Source organism: Martes martes (genome assembly GCF_963455335.1).
Source record: "Martes martes genome assembly, chromosome: 2".
Lineage (NCBI taxonomy): Eukaryota > Metazoa > Chordata > Mammalia > Carnivora > Mustelidae > Martes > Martes martes.
Window position 1 is genome coordinate 5,782,947 of NC_137889.1, and position 23,523 is coordinate 5,806,469.

The window sequence follows — 23,523 nt, forward strand, 5'->3', positions numbered from 1 at the left end:
GTTCTATAAAAGAGGAAAAATCCTAAGAATAGCATTGAACAGAAATATAGAGACAATCGACAGAAAGAAAGACTTCAAAGATAACACAATGTCAATAAAAACGTATCTCTCAATAATCACTCTCAATGTGAATGGCCTAAATGCACCCATAAAACGACACAGGGTTGCAGATTGGATAAAACGACAGGACCCATCCATATGTTGTCTACAAGAGACCCATTTTGAACCTAAAGATACACCCAGACTGAAAGTGAAGGGATGGAGAAGCATCTTTCACGCCAATGGGCCTCAAAAGAAGGCCGGGGTAGCGATTCTCATATCAGATAAATTAGATTTTAAACTAAAGACGGTAGTCAGAGATACAGAAGGACACTACATCATTCTTAAAGGGACTATCCACCAAGATGATCTAACAATTGTAAATATCTATGCCCCCAATATGGGAGCAGCCAATTACATAAGAAAACTATTAATCAAGATAAAGAGTCATATTGATATGAATACATTAATAGTAGGAGATCTTAACACGCCTCTCTCAGAAATAGACAGATCATCGAAGCAGAAAATCAATAAAGAAATAAGAGCATTGAATGACACATTGGACCAGATGGACCTCATAGATATATACAGAACATTCCACCCTAAAACAACAGAATACTCATTCTTCTCAAGTGCACATGGAACCTTCTCCAGAATAGACCACATACTGGGTCACAAATCAGGGCTCAACCAATACCAAAAGACTGAGATGATTCCCTGCATATTCTCAGATCACAATGCTTTGAAACTGGAACTCAATCACAAGGAAAAGTTCAGAAGGAACTCAAATACCTGGAAGCTAAAGACCACCTTGCTTAAGAATGCTTGGATCAACCAGGAGATCAAAGAAGAACTTAAACAATTTATGGAAACCAATGAGAACGAAGACACTTCACTCCAAAACCTATGGGATACAGCAAAGGCGGTCCTAAGGGGGAAATTCATAGCCATCCAAGCCTCCCTCAAAAAAATTGAAAAATCCAGAATACACCAGCTGTCTCTACACCTTAAAGAACTGGAGAATCAACAACAAATCAAACCAACTCCACACGTAAGAAGGGAAATAATCAAGATTAGAGCAGAGATCAACGAGGTAGAAACCAGAGATACAGTAGAACGTATCAACGAAACTAGAAGCTGGTTTTTTGAAAGAATCAATAAGATCGATAAACCATTGGCCACACTAATCCAAAAGAAAAGAGAGAAAGCCCAAATTAATAAAATTATGAATGAAAAGGGAGAGATCACAACTAACACCAAGGAAGTAGAAACAATCATCAGAAGCTATTATCAACAGTTATATGCCAATAAGCTAAGCAACCTAGATGAAATGGATGCATTCCTGGAAAACTATAAACTCCCAAAATTGAACCAGGAAGAAATTGACAACCTGAATAGACTGATATCTAGTAACAAGATTGAAGCAGTGATCAAAAACCTCCCAAAAAACAAGAGCCCAGGACCTGACGGATTCCCTGGGGAATTCTATCAAACTTTCAAAGAAGAAATAATACCTATTCTCCTGAAGCTGTTTCAAAAAATTGAAGCAGAAGGAAAACTTCCAGACTCTTTTTATGAAGCCAGCATCACCCTGATCCCCAAACCAGGCAAAGACCCTACCAAAAAGGAGAATTTCAGACCGATATCACTGATGAATATGGATGCTAAGATTCTCAACAAGATCCTAGCAAACAGGATCCAACAGCACATTAAAAAGATTATCCACCATGACCAGGTAGGATTCATCCCTGGGTTACAAGGATGGTTCAACATTCGCAAATCAATCAATGTGATAGAACAAATCAATAAGAGAAGAGAGAAGAACCACATGATCCTCTCCATTGATGCAGAAAAAGCTTTTGACAAAATCCAGCATCCGTTCCTGATTAAAACACTTCAAAGTATAGGGATAGAGGGAACATTCCTGAACTTCATCAAATCTATTTATGAAAAACCCACAGCAAATATCATCCTCAATGGGAAAAAGCTTGCAGCCTTCCCATTGAGATCAGGAACACGACAAGGATGCCCACTCTCACCACTCTTGTTCAACATAGTATTAGAAGTCCTAGCAACAGCAATCAGACAACAAAGAGAAATAAAAGGTATCCAAATTGGCAAGGAAGAAGTCAAACTCTCTCTCTTCGCAGATGACATGATTCTTTATATGGAAAACCCGAAAGACTCCACCTCCAAACTACTAGAACTCATACAGCAATTCAGTAATGTAGCAGGATACAAAGTCAATGTCCAGAAATCAGTGGCTTTCTTATACACTAACAATGAAAATACAGAAAGGCAAATTAGAGAATCGATTCCATTTACTATAGCACCAAAAACCATAAGATACCTCAGAATAAACCTAACCAAAGAGGTTAAAGATCTGTACTCGAGGAACTACAGAACACTCCTAAAAGAAATTGAAGAAGACACAAAAAGATGGAAGACCATTCCATGCTCTTGGATGGGAAGAATAAACATCGTTAAAATGTCTATACTGCCCAGAGCAATCTATACTTTTAATGCCATTCCAATCAAAATTCCACCAGTATTTTTCAAAGAGCTGGAGCAAATAATACTAAAATTTGTATGGAATCAGAAGAGACCCCGAATTGCTAAGGAAATGTTGAAAAACAAAAATAAAACTGGTGGCATCACGTTACCTGATTTCAAGCTTTACTACAAAGCTGTGATCACCAAGACAGCATGGTACTGGCATAAAAACAGACACATGGACCAGTGGAACAGAGTAGAGAGCCCAGATATGGACCCTCAACTCTATGGTCAAATAATCTTTGACAAAACAGGAAAAAATATCCAGTGGAAAAAAGACAGTCTCTTCAATAAATGGTGCTGGGAAAACTGGACAGCTATATGTAGAAGAATGAAACTTGACCATTCTCTTACACCGTACACAAAGATAAACTCGAAATGGATAAAAGACCTCAACGTGAGACAGGAATCCATCAGAATCCTCGAGGAGAACATAGGGAGTAACCTCTTTGATATCAGCCATAGCAACTTCTTTCAAGATATGTCTCCAAAGGCGAAGGAAACAAAGGCAAAGATGAACTTCTGGGACTTCATCAAGATAAAAAGCTTCTGCACAGCAAAAGAAACAGTCATCAAAACAAAGAGGCAACCCACGGAATGGGAGAAGATATTTGCAAATGACAGTACAGATAAAAGGTTGATATCCAGGATCTATAAAGAACTCCTCAAACTCAACACACACAAAACAGATAATCATATTAAAAAATGGGCAGAAGATATGAACAGACACTTCTCCAAGGAAGACATACAAATGGCTACCAGACACATGAAAAAATGTTCATCATCACTAGCCATCAGGGAGATTCAAATCAAAACCACATTGAGATACCACCTTACACCAGTTAGAATGGCCAAAATTAGCAAGACAGGAAACAACGTGTGTTGGAGAGGATGTGGAGAAAGGGGAACCCTCTTACACTGTTGGTGGGAATGCAAACTGGTGCAGCCACTTTGGAGAACAGTGTGGAGATTCCTCAGGAAATTAAAAATAGAGCTTCCCTATGACCCTGCAATTGCACTACTGGGTATTTACCCCAAAGATACAGATGTAGTGAAAAGAAGGGCCATCTGTACCCCAATGTTTATAGCAGCAATGGCCACGGTCGCCAAACTGTGGAAAGAACCAAGATGCCCTTCAACGGATGAATGGATAAGGAAGATGTGGTCCATATACACTATGGAGTATTATGCCTCCATCAGAAAGGACGAATACCCAACTTTTGTAGCAACATGGACAGGACTGGAAGAGATTATGCTGAGTGAAATAAGTCAAACAGAGAGAGTCAAGTATCATATGGTTTCACTTATTGGTGGAGCATAACAAATAATATAGAGGACAAGGGGAGATGGAGAGGAGAAGGGAGTTGAGGGAAATTGGAAGGGGAGGTGAACCATGAGAGACTATGGACTCTGAAAAACAACCTGAGGGTTTTGAAGGGGCGGGGTGGGAGGGTGGGGGAACCAGGTGGTGGGTATTAGGGAGGGCACAGATTGCATGGAGCACTGGGTGTGGTGAAAAAACAATGAATACTGTTACGCTGAAAATAAATAAAAAATTAAAAAAAAAAAAAAACATCCATAAGTGGGGCGCCTGGGTGGCTCAGTGGGTTAAAGCCTCTGCCTTCGGCTCAGGTCATGATTCCAGGGTCCTGGGATCGAGCCCCGCATCGGGCTCTCTGCTCCGTGGAGAGCCTGCTTTCTCCTCTCTCTCTGCCTGCCTCTCTGCCTGCTTGTGATCTCTGTCTGTCAAATAAATGAATAAAAAATCTTTAAAAAAAAAAATCCATAAGTTACGTTAAGCCACAATAACTTCAAGAGGAGAAGGATTACCGTATTAATAAGAACAAGACAGAATTTAAAGTCAAAATAAAATTAAAGAGGGATTTCCTATGAGGGGGTATAATCCACCATGAAGATGGAACGGAAACATGTATCCTCCAAGAATACACCGTAGAGATAAAGAACACAAATACTGGCTTTTTCACAAAAGGAGAAATTGATAGGTGTAAAGGGAAACATCATGCATTCTTTCACTCAGCTGCACTTAGAGCAAGCAAAATATAGAAAATCTGTACTGAATGCATTTGCATTATATCAGATTATCTGCCATAACAAATAGAAAGATTATTTACTTGCAGCATTCAAGAAAGACAAATGGAAATGTATTTGAACTAATAAGAGAGCTCAGTGGGATATACAGGTTGCAAAATATTATTTTAAAAAATCAATAGTTTCCTTTATACCAGAAATAATAATCAGGAAAACATATTGAAAAACATCCTGTTCATAAAAAAATAACTGACAAATACTGCCAAGAAAATCAACTTTAAGATACATGCTTGACTGTATCAAGAAAACTACAGAACCATAGACAAGGTCCTAGAAGATGGTTTAAATAAATGAAGAATCAATCCCTACGTGGCACGAAATCAATAGGATAAATCTGTCAATTCTTTCCAAATTAATTTATAAATTTTAAGTTATTGCTCTTACAGAATTGTATTGGATTGATAAGGCTGTCAAAACAAAATACCATACACTGAGGGGCTTACACAGCAGAAATCTCTTTCTCATACTTGTAAAGGATGGACATCCAAAGTAACGGTATCGGCAGCTATGGCTGGTCCTGAGGTCATCTTTTTGGCTTGCGAATAGCTGTGGTCCCACCGTATCCTCTCCTGGTCCTTCCTCCGAGCTTTTTGTGTCCTAATCTTTTCATCTCCTCAGGAAGACAGCAGCCACACAGGATGAGGCCCACCGTAGTGACCTCACTCAACCTTATGTACCTCCTGAAGGGTCTATCTCCATGCTGAGTTACTGGGGGTGAGGGCTTCAGCACAGGAATTCGGGGGGAACATTTCCAGCCCATAACAAGAGCACAGCAGGGACCTCACAAATCACCAGTCCCCATTTCCTGTGCCTGCACCCTGTGCCACTCCTGTGAACATGTCACCAGATTCTGCTCCGACAGGAGATGGGTGGAAGCGCTGTGCTCCGCATCCTGATGGCCCCAGGTCTCTGTCCCCACCCAGTCTACTGTGATGTGGGAGGACTTTGGTTTACATGACAGCATCATAAAAGGAAAGCAGCCAGGAGCTCTGACTAAGGAGGTGGAGAGCCCTGCACCCACCGGTCTGCCTCAGGCTATGCAAATACAAGAAACAAAGCAGCCCTTCTGTGAGGTCAGCGGGGTTTCCTCTGGCAAGCCAGCGAATGTGAAGACTAATGCTGAATGGAGTGCGCACATGGCACCGTGGACTCTGGAGCGCTGCCCTCATTTGAGAACTCAAACACTGTCATTCTTAGTTGTATCTGCCATTAAGCATTTCAGTATTACACTGAAAGGGGGTGTTAATCTAACCGTAGTTAAAATATTAAACCCTCTAATCTTATGACTCACAAAAAATCTTAACGCTATAGACTAAATTCTTATGTTAAAACCTAACTCCCAGTGTGCGTTTACCAGGAGTGGGGGCCTCTGGGAGAGGATCAGACCATTGAGTGCAGTCTTCAAGAGTGGGGTTAGTGCCCGCACAGAAGGGACCCCACAGAGCTCCCTCACCCCTCCTGCCATGGGAAGACAGCGAGAAGATGGCCTTCGGTGAAACGAGACAAAGAATGTAACAGGCCTTGGTCCTGGACTCCCTAGTCTCCAGAACTGTGAGAAATAAGTGTCTCTTGTAGAAGCCACCTGGTCTACGGTGTTTTTATCACGGCAGACAGATAGGAGCAGACTGACACAACCTAATTTACGCGACGACCAATGTTATCGCAGAAAACGACAGCCCCTCTATAAAGGCCTTTGGGGAGGAGGGATTCTAGAGACTCCCCAGTGATGCCATGAAAGGACACTATGTCTGCCCTGCCTGTACAAAGAAGCCTTAAAAACAGTCCAAAGTGTAAAGTGATATCAAAATACATTAGTCCTGACATGCGGCCGCAGGACCCCCAGCATAACCCTCTACTGATGAGGAGATCATGATGGGATACAAAAATCACCACCTTGCAAAACTCCAGGCCACCGCAGGTAGAGAAGCTCAGCCGCGCTACAATGGACATATGGTAGAGCCCATTATTCTGCCAACTTCTGCTCTAATTCAATCTAAAATTATCCTCCAACGGAAAAGCAAAGGACTTGAAAACTTTTTCAGTGCTTTTAAAGGTAGACATCCAAGGACACAGAGACCCCTGAGCAGACACGCAGACTCCCAGCCAAGCTGCAGCATGCACGGCGTGCCGAGAGGAGAAGTGCTCTCCACGAGAATAATTGTGAGAAAGTTTACAGTGCCTATTGATGAAAGCACCTCCTTTAATTAGTATTGATGAAGGTTAAAATTTAGCCCTTGAACACGAGCATCGGCAAAAACTGGAAAATTTTTGGAAGAAGCCATGAAAATCCTTATGAAAAACAAGAACCCTTCCAAAACAGATGGGCATAAGGCAAGAACAGTGCGGTAGGCAAAGATCAGGCCAAAAAATATGCACCAAAAAAAAAAAAAAAAAAAGATTTCTTCTTTGTGCAGTTAGTTGAGATTTTACAGTTGCTTTAATAAGACTGTAATGGAAATGATGTACTATGCCCATCCATGCACACATGCACACACAAGGTGACCATTTCCTGAACAGCATGATGTTTTCATCCACTTGGTGTAACTTCAGATATCCTGCTTCTCTCCCAAACATGTCACACCTGGAGTGTGTTTTAACTAGTCTCAGCTCTGGCTCGTTGTGTAGCTCTAAACATCACACATCCTTGAAACCTTAGCAGCTCGAAAATATTCACAAAATGTCACTTGAACGCTCAATATCTCAAAGATGAGTAATGTGCTCCTGGAATTATCATACAGATGTAAGCTGCAGATGATCTGACAATGCTTTGTCATTGGCAAGGAGAAGGTGTAAGCTTTTGTTTTCCTTTGCGAATTCGTCATCTAACATGGAAACAACATGCCTGAAATTAATATTAGGAACAGCAATAGACTCAAATCATTCATACTAAGCAAAGAAGTTTTCTGAAACTCTCACTAGAACTCCTATTTGTTTCTAGTAAGACATAGCATTCCTATCTTATTTTGTCCTCCCCATCAATCAGGAAAAAAAAAAAAAAAAAAAAAAAATATATATATATATATATATATATATATATATATATAGTAGCAAAGTCAAGATAAAACCCTGTACCATAGGGTCCACATGGACCTGGCATGACTGGTAGATAGGTGGGCAGAGATCTCATGCCATGAGCAGAGAGAAGTGGCTTGAGGCTGAAGACCACTCATTGCCAGAGGGCAGGGGTTCGTTCAGACAATGGGACTGTCACTCTGTCCAAGAGACCTAATGCAGAAAAATCTGAAACAATTAAAAATCTGAGCAATTAGGAAACAACCCAAACAGCTGCCTTCTCTCTACCATCAGGAAGGGGTTAAAAGTGCAACACCAGTGGTGCATTGAGAGCTAAGTGATGGGATGGACTGCGGTGGAGAGGAGCCCGTCATTCCTGCAATGACTGTGGGGACATGACACAGACGAGGTACCCTGAGCAGTGAGCGGGGTCAGATTACGCTTGTGACAGAAAAACAGCGCAAGTATGTATCAAAGAGTCAACAGTGCCAGCAGATGCCAACAGAGCCAACAGCTCCCCAATATGGGGAGCTAGAGCTGGAGAAGAAGGAAGCCACGGTGTTCCATAAGGCCCGCAAGGATCAAGAGGACAGCTTCTGCGAGCTTCTGCAAGCTCATGGGAAGCACCAGCTGGCCAAACCCAGAACTGACAGGAACTCAGGTGGAGTTCACTGGGGGCAGAGATGGAAACCAGGGATCTCTCTTTCATTGTCTAGGACATTAATTTCATCATCCACATATTGTAGACAAGAAAACATGAATTTCACTTAGAGAAATAAACGGCTGAACTATGTCTTTGGTGCACGGATGTTTGTTCTTCATGGTGATCCCAGTGAGTGAGTGGATGTGCCCTCCAGGGAAGGGGGAGTGGAGAGCCTACCCCAGGCCATGTGCCTCTTCCTCCACGCTGCCCCTTCCCACCCAGTCAGTGAGCTTAACATCCACAGGTGAAGAAGTCTACATAAGGAAGCAGAGAACGACTCATGAGTTCCATGTACTCACATTACTAGCATGATAGAAAAATCGACTCAAAAGTCCTTTTGAACCCTTGGAAATAATCATTTAATGATTGAAGACTGGCATAGGTGAAAATAATTACAGATAAAGGCTTATGATGAAAATTTGTGGGTAAAAATAATTTAAAAGTAAGCTGTATACTTTAAAAGTATATTAGAGAATTATGTTTAGAGAAAAGGAATCCATAGAAAGGGGACATGAGATAAGGCGAAAATAATAATAAAGCCCATTACAAAAATTATCTGTAAAATCTAGGAAACACAGATAATAAAAAGTATTCCTTACCAGACAGTATAACAGTGTCTAAAAGAAACAAGGCAGCACTGCTGATTAGATAAACAGATCCATGAAACAAGATGGAAAACCCCACATCAGATGCACATAGAAAATTTTAGTAAATAATGATGACGTGTCACATCAGCAGGAAAAAATGTCAATAATGTTGTGAAGACAACAAGAGAGACATTTGTGGGAAAAGGTCCGTCTCCGACCGACCGCCAAGAAACAGCCAGAGGCACAGAGATTTAAACTTGAGAAGTGAGACAAAAAGTACTCGAAGGGGGAAAATAAAGTTGTTTCTATTAGTTTATAATGATCTAAGCATTGATAAGAAATAACCCAAAAGGGGCGCCTGGGTGGCTCAGTGGGTTAAAGCCTCTGCCTTCAGCTCAGGTCATGATCCCAGGGTCCTGGGATCGAACCCCGCATCAGGCTCCCTGCTTGGCGGGGAGCCTGCAGCTCCCTCTCTCTCTGCCTGCCTCTCTGCCTACTTGTGATCTCCGTCTGTCAAATAAATAAATAAAAAGATATCCCAGGCCAAGAACTTTAATAAAAAAAAGAAGAAGAAAGAAATAACCCAAAAGAAATTGGACAAAAATGTAAATTTGAGAAGACATTTTATAGAGAAAGAAATACAAATATATCTTAAATAAAAGGTAATAATTCTCAACAATAAAATCACAGTGATTCCAATGAGATAGGCTTCACCTGTCTAATTGAAAATTTCAAGTAAATGACAGCATTCTGTATTGACAGAAACAGGAGTTAATAGGTGTGTTCATGTATTGCTCCAGGAAGGGCAACTAAGTTCAACCTAGAGTACCGGGCAGTGTTTATCAACATTTACAATCCAAATATCCTGTAACTAACGATTCGACTGTTCGCAGTGGTGAACAGAGAGACTCACACATGTATGAAACAATGTATGCACAAAGAGAGTTACTGTATCTTTCCCCATTAGCACCTCAGGGCAAAGGGTTATCCCTACTATTCATTCATGACACGCTTTCATCATTGGTCCATAAGTGACCCTTTAATTTAACTATTGCTTTTTCACATAATGTAAAACGTATTTACAAATACTCCATCTTGGGCACCTGTGGCTCAGCTGGTTAAGGGTTCAACTCCTGATTTTGGCTCAGGGCATGATCTCAAGGCTGGGAGACTGGGCCCTGCATCAGGCTCCACACTGGGCATGGAGCCTGCTTGGGATTCCCTCTCTCCCTCTCCTTCTGCCCCTCACCCCTGCTCATGTGCACGCTCTCTCTCTAAAACAAAACAAAACAAAGCCCACCAAACAAAACAAACAAAACAAAATAAAGGCTATGACCTTGAAGATGATATGCCATCCCTTCCCACACCCCAGTTAAGCCTTGTCCTGAAACCATGTTCATTGTTACTTTATTTTTCAGAGAGTTTAACTGCATCTGTACATATTCCTAAAAAGTACAATACATATGTAACACATATATATCATATGTGTGATATACAGATGTGTATTATATGTATCATATCATATATATCATATATGTAGGTGGTTTGGACTTGGACCATATATGTATGTAATGGGATTCATTTTTCCACTTAATTTTTTACTAAAAACATCCATGGAGTTCACTGCCACTGTAATCAGTTTGAGATACGATCTGATGATATCCCATTATAAAACATACAATTTATTCATTCATTTTCCTGTGGATGCACAATTGGGTTGTTGCCAGGTGTTGGCTTTTATAAACAGTGTTGCTACAAATATTCTTGTTCATATCTCTTGAAGAACATGTTTAAGGGCTTCACTTTGGTGGGGTTGCTGGGACATAAGTTCAGCCAATATTTAACTTTAGGAGTTAACACTAATGTGTTTTCTAAAGAAGCTAGGACAACTGAGATGATCACCAGTAATGTCTAAAAGATTCCGTGGATTCATACCTGCTACAAAACTTGATAGTGTCGAGTTTTTCATTTTTGAGAATTTTTCATTTTTGGACATAAAATTGTAACTCGCTGAGGTCTTTAATTGTATTTTCCTGATCACTAGTGATATTGAAAATCATTTTATGTTTTAGTGGACAAAATATGTTTTGTTCAATCAAATGCCTGTTTATCTTTTGCCAAGTTTTTTTTCTTATGAAATTATTTTTCTTATTGTTTTGTAAAAATTCTGCATATATTCTTGATAGGTCTTTTCAATTGTGTTTGTGAAAATCTTGTGTTTTATAGTCATTTATATCTTTTTATTTTTTATATCTTTTTACTTTAAAATACCTGTTGATGAACAAGAGAGCTTATTGTCATAGTCATTTACCATTTTTTTCCTTCATAATCAAAGCACTTTGTATCTTATTTAAGCAACTTGATCACTCCAAGATCCAAAGACTTTCACCTATAATTTAAAATTTTACTTGTATCTAAGATTATATTCATTTGTATCCAAGATCTATAAAGAACTTATATAACTCAACACCACCCTCCTCAAAAAAAAAAATAATCGAGTCAAGAAAAGGGCAGAAGACATGAACAGACATTTCTCCAAAGAAAACATACAAATAACCAACAGACACATGAAAAAATGCTCCACATCACTTGGCATCAGGGAAATGCAAATTAAAACCACAATGAGATCCCATCTCACACTGGTCAGAACGGCTAAAATGAATAAGACAGGAAACAACAAATGTTGGTGAGGATGCAGAGAAAGGGGAACCCTCTTACATTGTTGGTTGGTGCAGCCACTGTGGAAAACAGTGTGGAGGTTCCTCAAGACATTAATAATAGAGCTACCCTACAAGCCAGCAATTGCACTACTGGGTATTTATCCCAAAGATACAGATGGAGTGATCCGAAGGGGCACAAGCACCTCAATGTTCATAGCAGCAATGTCCACAATAGCCAAACTGTGGAAAGAGCCAAGATGTCCATCAGCAAATGAATGGATGAAGAAGATGTGGTCCAGATATATGATGGGCTGTCACTCAGCCATCAGAAAGGATGAAATCTTACCACTCACATCAATATGGATGGATGTGAAATATGAAATATGAAATCTTACCACTCACATCAATATGGATGGAACTGGACAGTATTATGCTGAGTGAAATAAGCCAATCAGAGAGAGACAATTATCATATGGTTTTATTATCATATGGTTTTAATCATATATGAAATATAAGAAACAGCACAGAAGATCACAGAGGATGGGAGTAATCAGAAATGGAGAAACACCATGAGAGACTCTTAACTATAGGAAACAAACTGAGGGTTGCTGGAGGAGAGGAGGGTGAGGAGATATGGTAACTGGGTGATGATGGGCATTAAGGAGGGCACATGATACGATGAGCACCGGGTGTTACACGCAACTGATGAATCACTGACCTCTACATCTGAAACTAATGATGTTGGCTAATTGAATTTAAATAAAAACATAATAAAGAGTTTGGTTTTTGTTTAATTCCTTAATTCTTCTGCAATTAACTCATTAATATATGAGATGGTAATTCAATGTCATTGTCAGAAATATAGCTATTCTCCAGTTCTAGGAATCCTACCACCTCTCCTGACTGATAAGACACATGGCATGTGTTGGTCTTTTACAAAAACACTAGTTCATTGGCCAATTGTCTGATCCTGAGCCAATATCACACATTCATAATAAAGTCTATTAAGACAAGTCTCTTCTTTCTGCCCTTTTTCTTCACAAGTGCCCTACCAACATCTGCCATATCTTTGCTCCGTATAAATGTAGAATCATCTTGTTGAGTTCCACGGCAGAGGGGGCGGGGTGGGGGAGCCCATAACATTTTGATTGGACTTGCATTGCATCTGCACATCCATCTGAGAAGAATTAAAAATTGTACATTTTTTAATAGATTTTATTTATTTGTCAGAAAGCAAGCAGGCATAAGCAGTGGGAGCAGCAGGCAGAGGGAAGCAGGCTCGCTATTGGGCAGGGAACCCAATGCAAGACTCCATCCCAGGACCCTGGGATCATGATCTGAGCCAAAGGCAGATGCTTAACTGCCGGAGCCACCCAGGCGTCCCTAATTTTCACAACATTAAGTCCTATGTATTCACAGGACAAAGAATTAGGCTCACAATATATAAAGAATCACTACAAATTGATTCACCTGTGTATTACTTTAGATCTCTGTAAAATTTTAGGACTTTTACATAGACATTTTATACATCTACTGTCTAGTTCTATTCCTACATACATGATATCATCAGATGCTATTATAAATTCCCTTGTCTAATTGTATGTTTAAATGTTTACCGTGCTTATATTTCTAATCATTATTCCATAGGTTTTCTGGGATTTCCTACATAAACAATCAGAAGTGGGAACCTGTGGGGTGGGGCGCTAAATCTGGGAAGGGAAAGCTCCTTCAGCGTAGGAAATTCTAGGGGAGGGATTCAGATGCTGGCAGTCAGCAGAAGCACACCCAGGAGCTGGCACCTGGAGGTGTAAGTACCTAAACTCCTGAAAGTGGGTGAGGCTTGGGGTACCCGTGTGCACTTCTTGGTATCCTCCATGCTCTGACACTATTCCCCACTGTGGACCAGACACTACACAGCGATGCTAGCATCCCCCGAGCAATTCCAGAGACCCATTCGTCCAAGACTTATGCAGGGATATGGTTCCCAGCTCCTAGGACCCTCCTCAAGGTGCCTCTGTGGCTCCTGCAAAACTCAGGTGGCTCATGATGGATGAGGGCTGACAGCTATAAATGTAACCCAGTAAAGCCCAATGGCAGCGACTGCGCCACATTTGGGATCATCACCACAGGAGATCGACACAGACTCTGGCACTTGATGTGACAGCTGATAATTTAGTGAAAACCTTCTCAGTAGGAAGAAAACAAAGCAGTTTATCTTCACATAATGGGGAGGGCAAATTCACTGTTTTGCACTCCATCTATGCCAACTCGCACTCTCTCTTATAATATAGTTCACAGGGGCCTCATTTATTTTCGCATGCTTTTGAACATCACTTTGATCCAATATTGATTAAATCATTATGCCTGAACCTGGAGAACAACAAGTAGTAAGTACCCTGGTGCCAGAGGGTCCCATTAAAATACAGGGACTTAATCTATCAATAGAGGTTTAAGGGTCTGGTGCTATAGGACATATCATAATACTCTCTCTAAGATACAGGGCAAGTCCTTCCATCTCCCAAAGTTTACTACTCAAAAGGAATACCATTTGGGGCGCCTGGGTGGCTCAGTGGGTTAAGCCTCTGCCTTCGGCTCAGGTCATGATTCCAGGGACCTGGGATCGAGCCCCACATCGGGCTCTCTGCTCAGCAGGGAGCCTGCTTCCTCCTCTCTCTCTGCCTGCCTCTCTGCCTACTTAGGATCTCTGTCTGTCAAATAAATAAATAAAATCTTAAAAAAAAAAAAAGGAATAGCATTTGGTGGGCCTCTCTTGATTTTCTTTAATAGACTTTATTTTTTAGAGCAGTTTTAGGTTTACGAAAAAATTACATGAAGGATACAGAGTTCTCATCTGTGAGATGAGAACTCACTCTCATCTCATCTCCCCCACAATTTCTTCTATTATTAATGCCTTGCATTAGTGTCATTCATTTGTTACAACTGATAAACCAATATTTATGTATTACTAATAACTAAAGTCCATAGATAAAACTAGGGTTCACTCTTGACATTGTACATTCTATGTGTTTTGACAAGTGCACAGTAACTTGTAACTACTATTTCAGTAACATTAAGAATAGTGTCACTGCCCTAAAAATTCCCTGTATGCACCGATTCATCCCCTTTTCCCTCCCCTGGCAATTACTGATTTTTTTATTATTAATTATTTTTATTAACATATAATGTATTATTGTATTATTTGCCCCAGGGGCACAGGTCTCTGAATCGCCAGGCTTACACACTTCACAGCACTCACCATAGCACATACGCTCCCCAGTATCCACAACCCAATCCCCCTTTCCATACATACACCCCCTCTTTTTTTTTTTTTACTGTGTATAGAGTTTTGCCTTTTGTCACAAAGTTGGAATTATACAGTATGAAGCCTTTTCATATTGGCTTCTTTCACTTAGTAATATGCATTTAAAGCTCTCCTCCGTGTCTTTTCATGGCTTGATAGCTCTCTTTTTTTTTTTTTTTTTTTTTTTTAGCGTTGAATAGTATCTCATTTTCTGGATGGACCAGAGTTTGTTTATCTTAGTATCCTAAGCTTGACAACTCATTTAGTTTTATTGCTGAATAACATTCCATTGTATGAACGTACATTCAGAAGTGTCCTACATATTCTTGACCATTTTTTTTTCTTCTTTTTAAAATATTTTATTTATTTATTTGACAGAAAGAGTGAGATAGCGAGAGCAGAAACACCAGCAGGGGGAGTGGAAGTGGGAGAGGGAAGAGCGGGCTTCCCACCAAGCAGGGAGCCAAATGTGGGGCTCGATCCTAGGACCCTGGGATCATGACCCGAGCTGAAGGCAGAGGCTTAACAACTGAGCCACCCAGGCACTCTGACTATTTTTTCTTCTATCTAAATTTTATAATTGTCTTGTTCATTTCCATTTTAAAAAAGCAGATATTTTTATGAATTTTCATCCCTACATCAACTCAAGAAAAACTGAGTAACATTTTGATTGATTCCAATTTGGGGCAATTATGAAAAAAACCTGCTAAAAGCACCTGTGTGCAGGTTTTGTGGGGATGTAGGTTTTCAACTAATTTGGGTAAATACTAAAAACATAACTGCCTCTTTGGATTTTGCAGGCAGCAGGCATGACACTTGGAAATCCAACCTGACCCATTTATTGGGGGAACTCAGAAAGCTCCATGTTTAAGTTCAGCCAAAGCCAGAGAGAGTTTCTATAGGTTCAGACTCTGTGCAAGCTCCATGGCCTTATAGCCCTGTAGATCAGTGGCGGTAAAAATACTTTCTGGCATCTCTGGCAATCCCTGAAAGGAGACTTAGCACATAGAACCTGATGCCCAGACTACAAGACAGGTGACAACATATCTGCAGCTGTCCATTAGAAGGCAGATATTACCAATGCCACTGAGGCACTGGTTCTTACTGGCCCATCAACCATCCACTGTGAGATGAACAGCTTTTTTTGAGCAGAGTCTTTGCAGATCCAGAAGGTATGAGAAAATTAAATGCATGACATAATGACATGTTCCTGTCAATTCACATAATGGAAGGGCTCTTTATGAACAACTGATGAAAGAAGGAAGAATGTGTGCCTAGTTCCTACATGGGTCAGTGCATCACATGGTTACCACCAGAAAATGAGAAACTGTCACATTACAGCCACTTCCAGAAGTGGTCTTAAAGGGCAATAGTGAAAATGACGCTTTCAGTGGATTGAGCTGGAAGTGGTGAACTTGGAGATCTACTTTAAATGGAGACAGAACTAGCTGAGGTATATACTCCAAGGCAGAGGTTACCCAGCGTTTTGTTCAGGAGCAAAACAGAAAAACAATAGGAAGGCTGAACACTTGAAAGTATGGGAGAGAGATTACTGAACCTATAGGACAGGCATAGAATAGGCAGATTCTTGACACTCGTGTTCATGACCACCATGGAGCTTTCCCTACAAAGATGCTCTTAACATGTAGGAAGGATGACTTCTGTCACAGGTATAAATCTCTCTTCCTAGTGTCCATAGGGCTGAGGCAATGAGCCCATGAATTTAGTCACCTTTACTGGTAGATAAAGAACCTATTTATGAGCCCGAGATACAAGCTCCCTTTGATAACAGCTAACATAGGGACAAACACTGCTGAATTTCTAATCCGCTACCGGCAAAGACAAACAACGAGTCCTTAAAAAGGCACCATGCTCTGAGGAATCAGTGTGTACTTGGCTTCTATGCCTACCATGCCCTGAAAAGTTCCACACTCTGAGGACCCTCATGATGCTTTCTCTATTAACATTATATCCCAAACAGTACTATCTCAGACCAAAGAACCCACTGCGCAGTAAAACAGTGGGAGAAAAACTGTAACCTATTCTATGTCCCAGCCTAAGTTTCTGATAAAGGCTGAGATAAGAAGCCACCCATCTTACCAAGAGCTAGAATAAATGAGCCAAATAATCAAGAAGTGGAAGAGGCAGTTCAAGATGCAGCATAGGAAGATCCTAAACTCACCTCTTGCCACGGACACGACTCTGCAGCTCCATATGGGTCTGAAAAAGATCTGAAAACAAGCAGAACAGCTTCTCTACAACAACTGATAAAAGGGTCACATCACAGTAGACAGGAGATACAGAGATAGAGTCTCACCAATACCCCACCCCCAGCAAGGCAAGCCTCACTGGGGAGAAATTTCATAGTCTGGAGATTCTCCCTAAGAAATGAAGGGTTTGTGCCTCACATCAAGTACCCCAACCCTAGGGACCTGCACCAGAGACACAAACCCCCAAAACATCTGGCTTTGAAAACCAACATGGCTTACATTCAGGAGACCCCAAGGACCTAGGGAACTGAGATTCCACTCTGAAAGAGCTCACACAGACTCACTAATCCCAGGACACAGCACAAAAGAAGTTGGAAAATCACATGAACCATATGCAAAAAAAGATTCATTTGCTGATCTTAAAACATCCTCTGGAGGGGTTCCTGGGTGGCTCAATGGGTTAAAGCCTCTGCCTTCAGCTCAGGTCATGATCCCAGGGTCCTGGGATCAAGCCCCACATCGGGCTCTCCGCTCAGTGGGGAGCCTGCTTCCTCCTCTCTCTCTTTATGCCTGCCTCTCTGCCTACTTGTGATCTCTGTCTGTCGAATAAATGAAATCTTTAAAGAAAAAAAAAAAATCCTCCGGAGAGGGAAGGGATTACTGGGACTCCCTCCAGGAATGGAGGTACTGGTAGACACCAATTCTGTGCTCTCCATCTGTCTTGCCAGCACTAGCACTGGCATGCTCCACTGGTGTGCCCTGGCCCTATATTCCTCTCCAGGGTCCCACGGGACTGAAACAATAAAAGAGACAGTTCCTGGCAGACTACCACCTCCCAGGGCATGGGGAGGTGGGGGAGAGAGAGGAGGAGGAGGAGAAAGAGGAAGAGGTGGTGGTGGTTATCCTATAACTTCAGCATGAGTGGCAGGCTTCAGAATGACCACACATCTAGAGGCTATGAAGGTGCTCTAAGGGAATGTAGGCCAGGTACGCCATCTTTGCATCCCTCCTTTGCTTTGCTACATCTTGTGGGTACCTCCCAGAAAAGAGTTTATACACTAGAGCCCTGATTTTCCCAACTGTCACTCAGGGCACACATTCGGATTGCCCAGTCTAGAGGCTAGCAGGGTTTACAAATGTGGCCCCAAAGGATTGTACAGTGGGTACTCTTGAGATACCTCCCCTTGGAGTACAGACAGATCTTGGCAAATACAACAGTTGGAACTTAAAAAGAATAAATCAGGGGCGCCTGGGTGGCTCAGTGGGTTAAGCCTCTGCCTTCGGCTCGGGTCATGATCCCAGGGTCCTGGGATCAAGCCCCGCATCAGGCTCCGTGCTCAGCAGGGAGCCTGCTTCTCCCCCTCTCTCTGCCTGCCTCTCTGCTTACTTATGATCTCTCTCTCTCTGTCAAACAAATAAATAAAACCTTTAAAAAAAAAGAATAAATCAGGCAGTTTAGATAATCACAAAAATTCAAAAGACAACCAAGAATTTGTGTAAGGTTGAATGATAAGGTTAACCTCCTACACATGGACACTTCTTCAAGATACATGAGGACACTCCTTCAAGACTGGGAGAGGTAGATGTTTTGCCTAATGCATACAAACAAACACAGAGTCAAGCAAAATGAGGAAATAGGGGATATGTTCCAAACAACAGGATATGACAAAACCTCAGAAAAAGACCTTAATGAAGTAGAGTTAAGTAACCTACCTGATAAAGAGTTTAAAGTCATGGTCATAAAGATGCTCACCAAAATTGGAAGAATGAATGAATGCAATGAGAACTTCAACAAATAGACAGAAAATAGAAGAAAGTACTTAACAAAAGTCACAGAACTAAAGAATACAATAGCCGAATTTAAAAATACACTATAGGGCTCAATAGCAGGCTGCATTTTAAAAATACACTACAGGGGCTCAACAGCAGACTACATGAAGAAGAACAAATCAGAGCTGGAAGACAGCAGTGGAACTCATGCAAACAGGGCAGGGAAAAAAATTTTTTAAAGAATTAAAAAAAAAAGAAGATAGCTTAGAAGTCCTATAGGACAACATCAAATGAAATAACATTCATTATAGGGATCCTAGAAGAAGAGTGAAAGAGGCAGAAAATTTACTTGAAGAAGTAATGCCTGAAAACCTCCCTAATGTAGGAAAGGAAATATACATGCAGGTCCAAGAAGTCCAGAGAGTTCCAAAAAAGATGAACCTAAAGAGATCCATGCCAAGACACATTATAATTAAAGTACTGAAATCTAGAGATAAAGAATCTTAAAAGTAGCAAGAGAAAAACAACTTGTTATGTACAAGGGAATTCCCCCTAAGACTATGAGCAGACTTTCTTTTTTTTCCAGCTGTCATTTATTTTTGGCTCTTGGGGCAATATTATCTTTTCAATATGAAAAAAAGCAAGTTCAACACAAAACAGAAATTTGAAGTGTAGGACAAGATGAAGCCTGTCCTACAGGGAATAGCAAAAGGAAAAAATGAGATGTTGCCAAAGATGGGAGGTTCTCCTTGGCCCCTCTCTGGAAGAATGATTCAAAAGATTTAGGTGGCAGTACAAACCTTTCTGTATATACACAGCAGAGCTGGTTATTTGCTAAGAAAAGGTGGGGATGGGAAGGGTCTTTCTGGAGGCTAGTCCCTCTCCCCCTTCTCCAACCAGGGGAAAAGGAAGGAATCCAACATATGAAGGAGGTTATGTAGGAAAGGGAAGGATCCTGCTTAACAGAGTAGGGCAGACCCCTGCAAAAGAAACACCTCAGGACACAGGTTGGAAGAAGATGAAAAATAGAGATAATACTGTCAACACCTCTCCTGAAGCCGAGAGGGGCAGGGAAATTCCTAGAAATTAGGACTCAAGAGCAGGATATCCCTCTCCAAAACTGCTCTAGAATAGAAAACCCTACCCCTTTCTTATAGGTACCTCTACTGCTATGAGGTAGCTTGGTTTCCTTTCCCTCGGGTTACCACATAGGCTTAGGATGGTGGCCATCTACTGGGTTTTAAGCACTTGGGTCTAAATGGGATCTGATGAGACCCAGCTTCTAGGAGAATTATCTTAAAAAACAAAGGGAAATACCAACAGGACAGATGGGAGAAGGGGACACCAAAAGGAAATACAGGGTTACCCAGAATGGCAGAAATCTAGGTTTCCCAGACTGGAAGAGAGTAGACATTCAACAAACAACAAGTATTTATTGAGTGCCTATTATGTGCCAGGCACTATGTTCTAGGATCTCCCCCACATCCAAAAAAAGAAGAAAAAAAAAAAAAAGAGACAGAGGCAGAAAATACAGTTCTGAAGGAAAGGACAGGGGCAGCTAAGGAAGAAGGCTGAGGGAATGGAGAAGCCTGAGGTGATGGTGCTCTGCCATAAGCCTCCTCTTCAGCCTCCTCACCAAAATCTTCCTCCTCTTCTGTGGTGGCATCCTGGTACTGCTGGTACTCGGAGACAAGGTCATTCATGTTGCTCCCAGCTTCAGTGAATTCCATCTTATCCACGCCCTCACCTGTATACCAGTGGAGGAAGGCCTTGTGCAGGAACATGGCCATGAACTGCTCTGAGATGCACTTGAAGAGCTCCTGGATGGCTGTGCTATTTCCAATGAAGGTGACTGCCATCTTGAAGCCACGAGGTGAGATATGGCAGACTGCTGTCTTGACATTGTTGGGGATCCACTCCACGAAGTAGCTATTATTCTTTTTTGCACGTTGAGCATCTGCTCATCTACCTCCTTCATGGACATCCGCCCACGGAAGACAGCAGCCACAGTGAGGTAACAGTCATGGTGGGGGTCACAGGCAGCCATCATGTTCTTGGCTTCAGAGACCTGCTGGGTGAGTTCAGGCACAGTGAGGGCCCGATACTGCTGGCTTCCACAGCTGGTCAGAGGTGCAAAGCCAGGCATGAAGAAGTGGAGCCATGGGAAGGGCACCATGTTGACAGCTAGCTTCTGGAGGTCAGCATTGAGCTGACCAGGGAAGTAGAGGCAGGTGGTGACACCGCTCATGGTGGCTGAGACAAGGTGGTTCTGGTCTCCATAGGTTGGCGTGGTCAGTTTGAGAGTGCGGAAGCAGATGTCATAAAGGGCCTCACTGTCAATGCAGTAGGTCTCATCTGTGTTCTCTACCAACTGATGGATGGAGAGGGTGGCATTATAGGGCTCAACCACAGTGTCAGACACTTTGGGTGAGGGTGCCACACTGAAGGTATTCATGATGTGGTCGGGATACTCTTTTCAGATCTTGCTGACGAGCAAGGTGCCCATTCCAGAGCCTGTGCCCCACCCAGTGAATGGGTCAGCTGGAAGCCCTGCAGGCAGTCACAGCTCTCGGCCTCCTTCCTCACCACATCCAGGACTGAGTCAACCAGCTCAGCCCCCTCTGTATAGTGGCCCTTGGCCCAGTTGTTGCCTGCCCCAGAGTGACCAAAACCAAAGTTGTCTGGTCTGAATATCTGCCCAAAAGGACCTGAGCGAACAGAGTCCATGGTCCCGGGTTCTAGATCCACCAAGATAGGACGAGGAACATATGTGCCACCTGTAGCTTCATTGTAGTACATGGAGATGCGATCCAGCTGCTGGTCACTGTCACTGCGGTAGGTTCCAGTGGAGTCGATGCCATGTTCATTACTTATTACCTCCCAGAACTTGGCACTGATCTGGTTAACACACTGACCGGCCTGGATGTGCACAATTTCCCTCACTGTTAAAATTCATTTTAATTTTTTTGCTCGCCTCAAGGTGTGTATAGGCAAGAAAATGATATGGAATTTTTTTTTCTGTACTGCTAGTCACAGGATGGAAGGATGGGATGTGTCCCATTGGCTGGAGCAGCGAGGTATGAACACAGCCACAGGAAGGTTCTGAGAGAAAGTATGAGCAGACCTTTTAGCAGAAGCTTTGCAGGCCCAAAGGGAGTGTCATGATATATTCAAAATACTGAGAGGAAAAAAAAAATAACAAAACACCATCCAATCAAGAACACTCTACCCAAAAAGGTTGTTATTCAGAATCGAAGGAGAGATACAGATTGTTCCAGATAAGCAAAAGCTAAAGGAATTCATCACCACTCAACTAGTTGTACAAGAAATACTGAAGGACTTCTTTAAGCTGAAATGAAAAGGTACAAATTAGTTACAAGAAAATATTTAAAAGTAAAAAAAGAAAAGGAAAGAAGAAATCACTGGTAAAGTTAAACATACAGGAAAGATGGTAAATTAATCATTTATAAACATAGTATGAAGGTTAAAGGACAAAAGTAGTAAATTTAACAAAAACTGCAGTGGTTAAGAGATACAGAAAGTAAAAATATGTAAAATATGAAATCAAACAATGTTGGGGGGATAATAATGTAGAGTTTTAGAATGCATTCAAATTTAACTTGCAATCAACTTAAAGTAGACTGTTATATATAGGCAAATACATGCTAGCTTCATAAAATCACAAAGCAAAAACCTATAGCAGATAATGAGAAAAGAATCTAAGCACAGCACTAAAGAAAGTCATCAAAATACAACAGAGAGAGCAAGAGAAGAAGAAAGGAACAGAAGAACTACAAAAGAGCCAGAAAACAATTTACAAAATGTCAATAAACACGTACCTACTAGTAACTACTTTAAATATAAATGGACTAAATTCTCTAGCAGAATGGATAAAAAATAATTCATCTGTATGCTACCTATAGGAGACTCACTCCAAATATAAGGGCATACAGACTGAAAGTGAAAGATATTCATGCAAATGGAAACAAAAAGAAAGTTGGGGTAGCTATACTCATTAAGAGACAAAATAGACTATAAAACAAAGACTGGGGATAAAAGACAAAGATGGACATTACATAATGATAAAGGGGTCAATCCAAAAAGAAGATACAACATTTATAAATATTTATGCACCCAACATAGGAACACCTAAATGTATAAGGCAAATGTTAACAAACCTAAAGAGAGAAACTGATAGAAATACAGTATCCGTAGAGGATTTTGATACCCCACTTATATCAAAGGACAGATCAAACAGACTGAAAAAACACTAAGGAAACATCAGCCTTAAACAACACATTAGACAAGATGGACCTAATAGATAATATATGGAATATTCTATGAAAAGCAAGAGAATACACATCCTTCTCCAGTGCACATGGAACATTCTCCAGAACAGATATCATGTGAGGCCAAAACAAAGCCCCAATGGGCAGCTACATGCAAAACAATGAAACTGGACCATCCTTAACACCTTACACCATACACAAAAATTAACTCAAAAATGGATTAAAGTCCTAAATGTGAGACCTAAAACCATAAAACTCCTAGAAGAAAACATAGGCAGTAAACACTCTGA

General features: G+C 41.3%; 1 pseudogene across 1 annotated transcript in view; it reads right to left on the minus strand.

Annotated features, from left to right (window-relative positions):
- The window catches only part of LOC308339026 (tubulin beta-5 chain-like), a 68,074-nt pseudogene extending 46,196 nt beyond the window's left edge, over nt 1-21,878 (minus strand). Inside the window, exon 1 of the transcript in view lies at nt 20,477-21,878. The product of the transcript in view is annotated as a tubulin beta-5 chain-like (transcript). The remainder of the gene's footprint in view (nt 1-20,476) is intronic.
- Nucleotides 21,879-23,523: the final 1,645 nt, after the last annotated feature.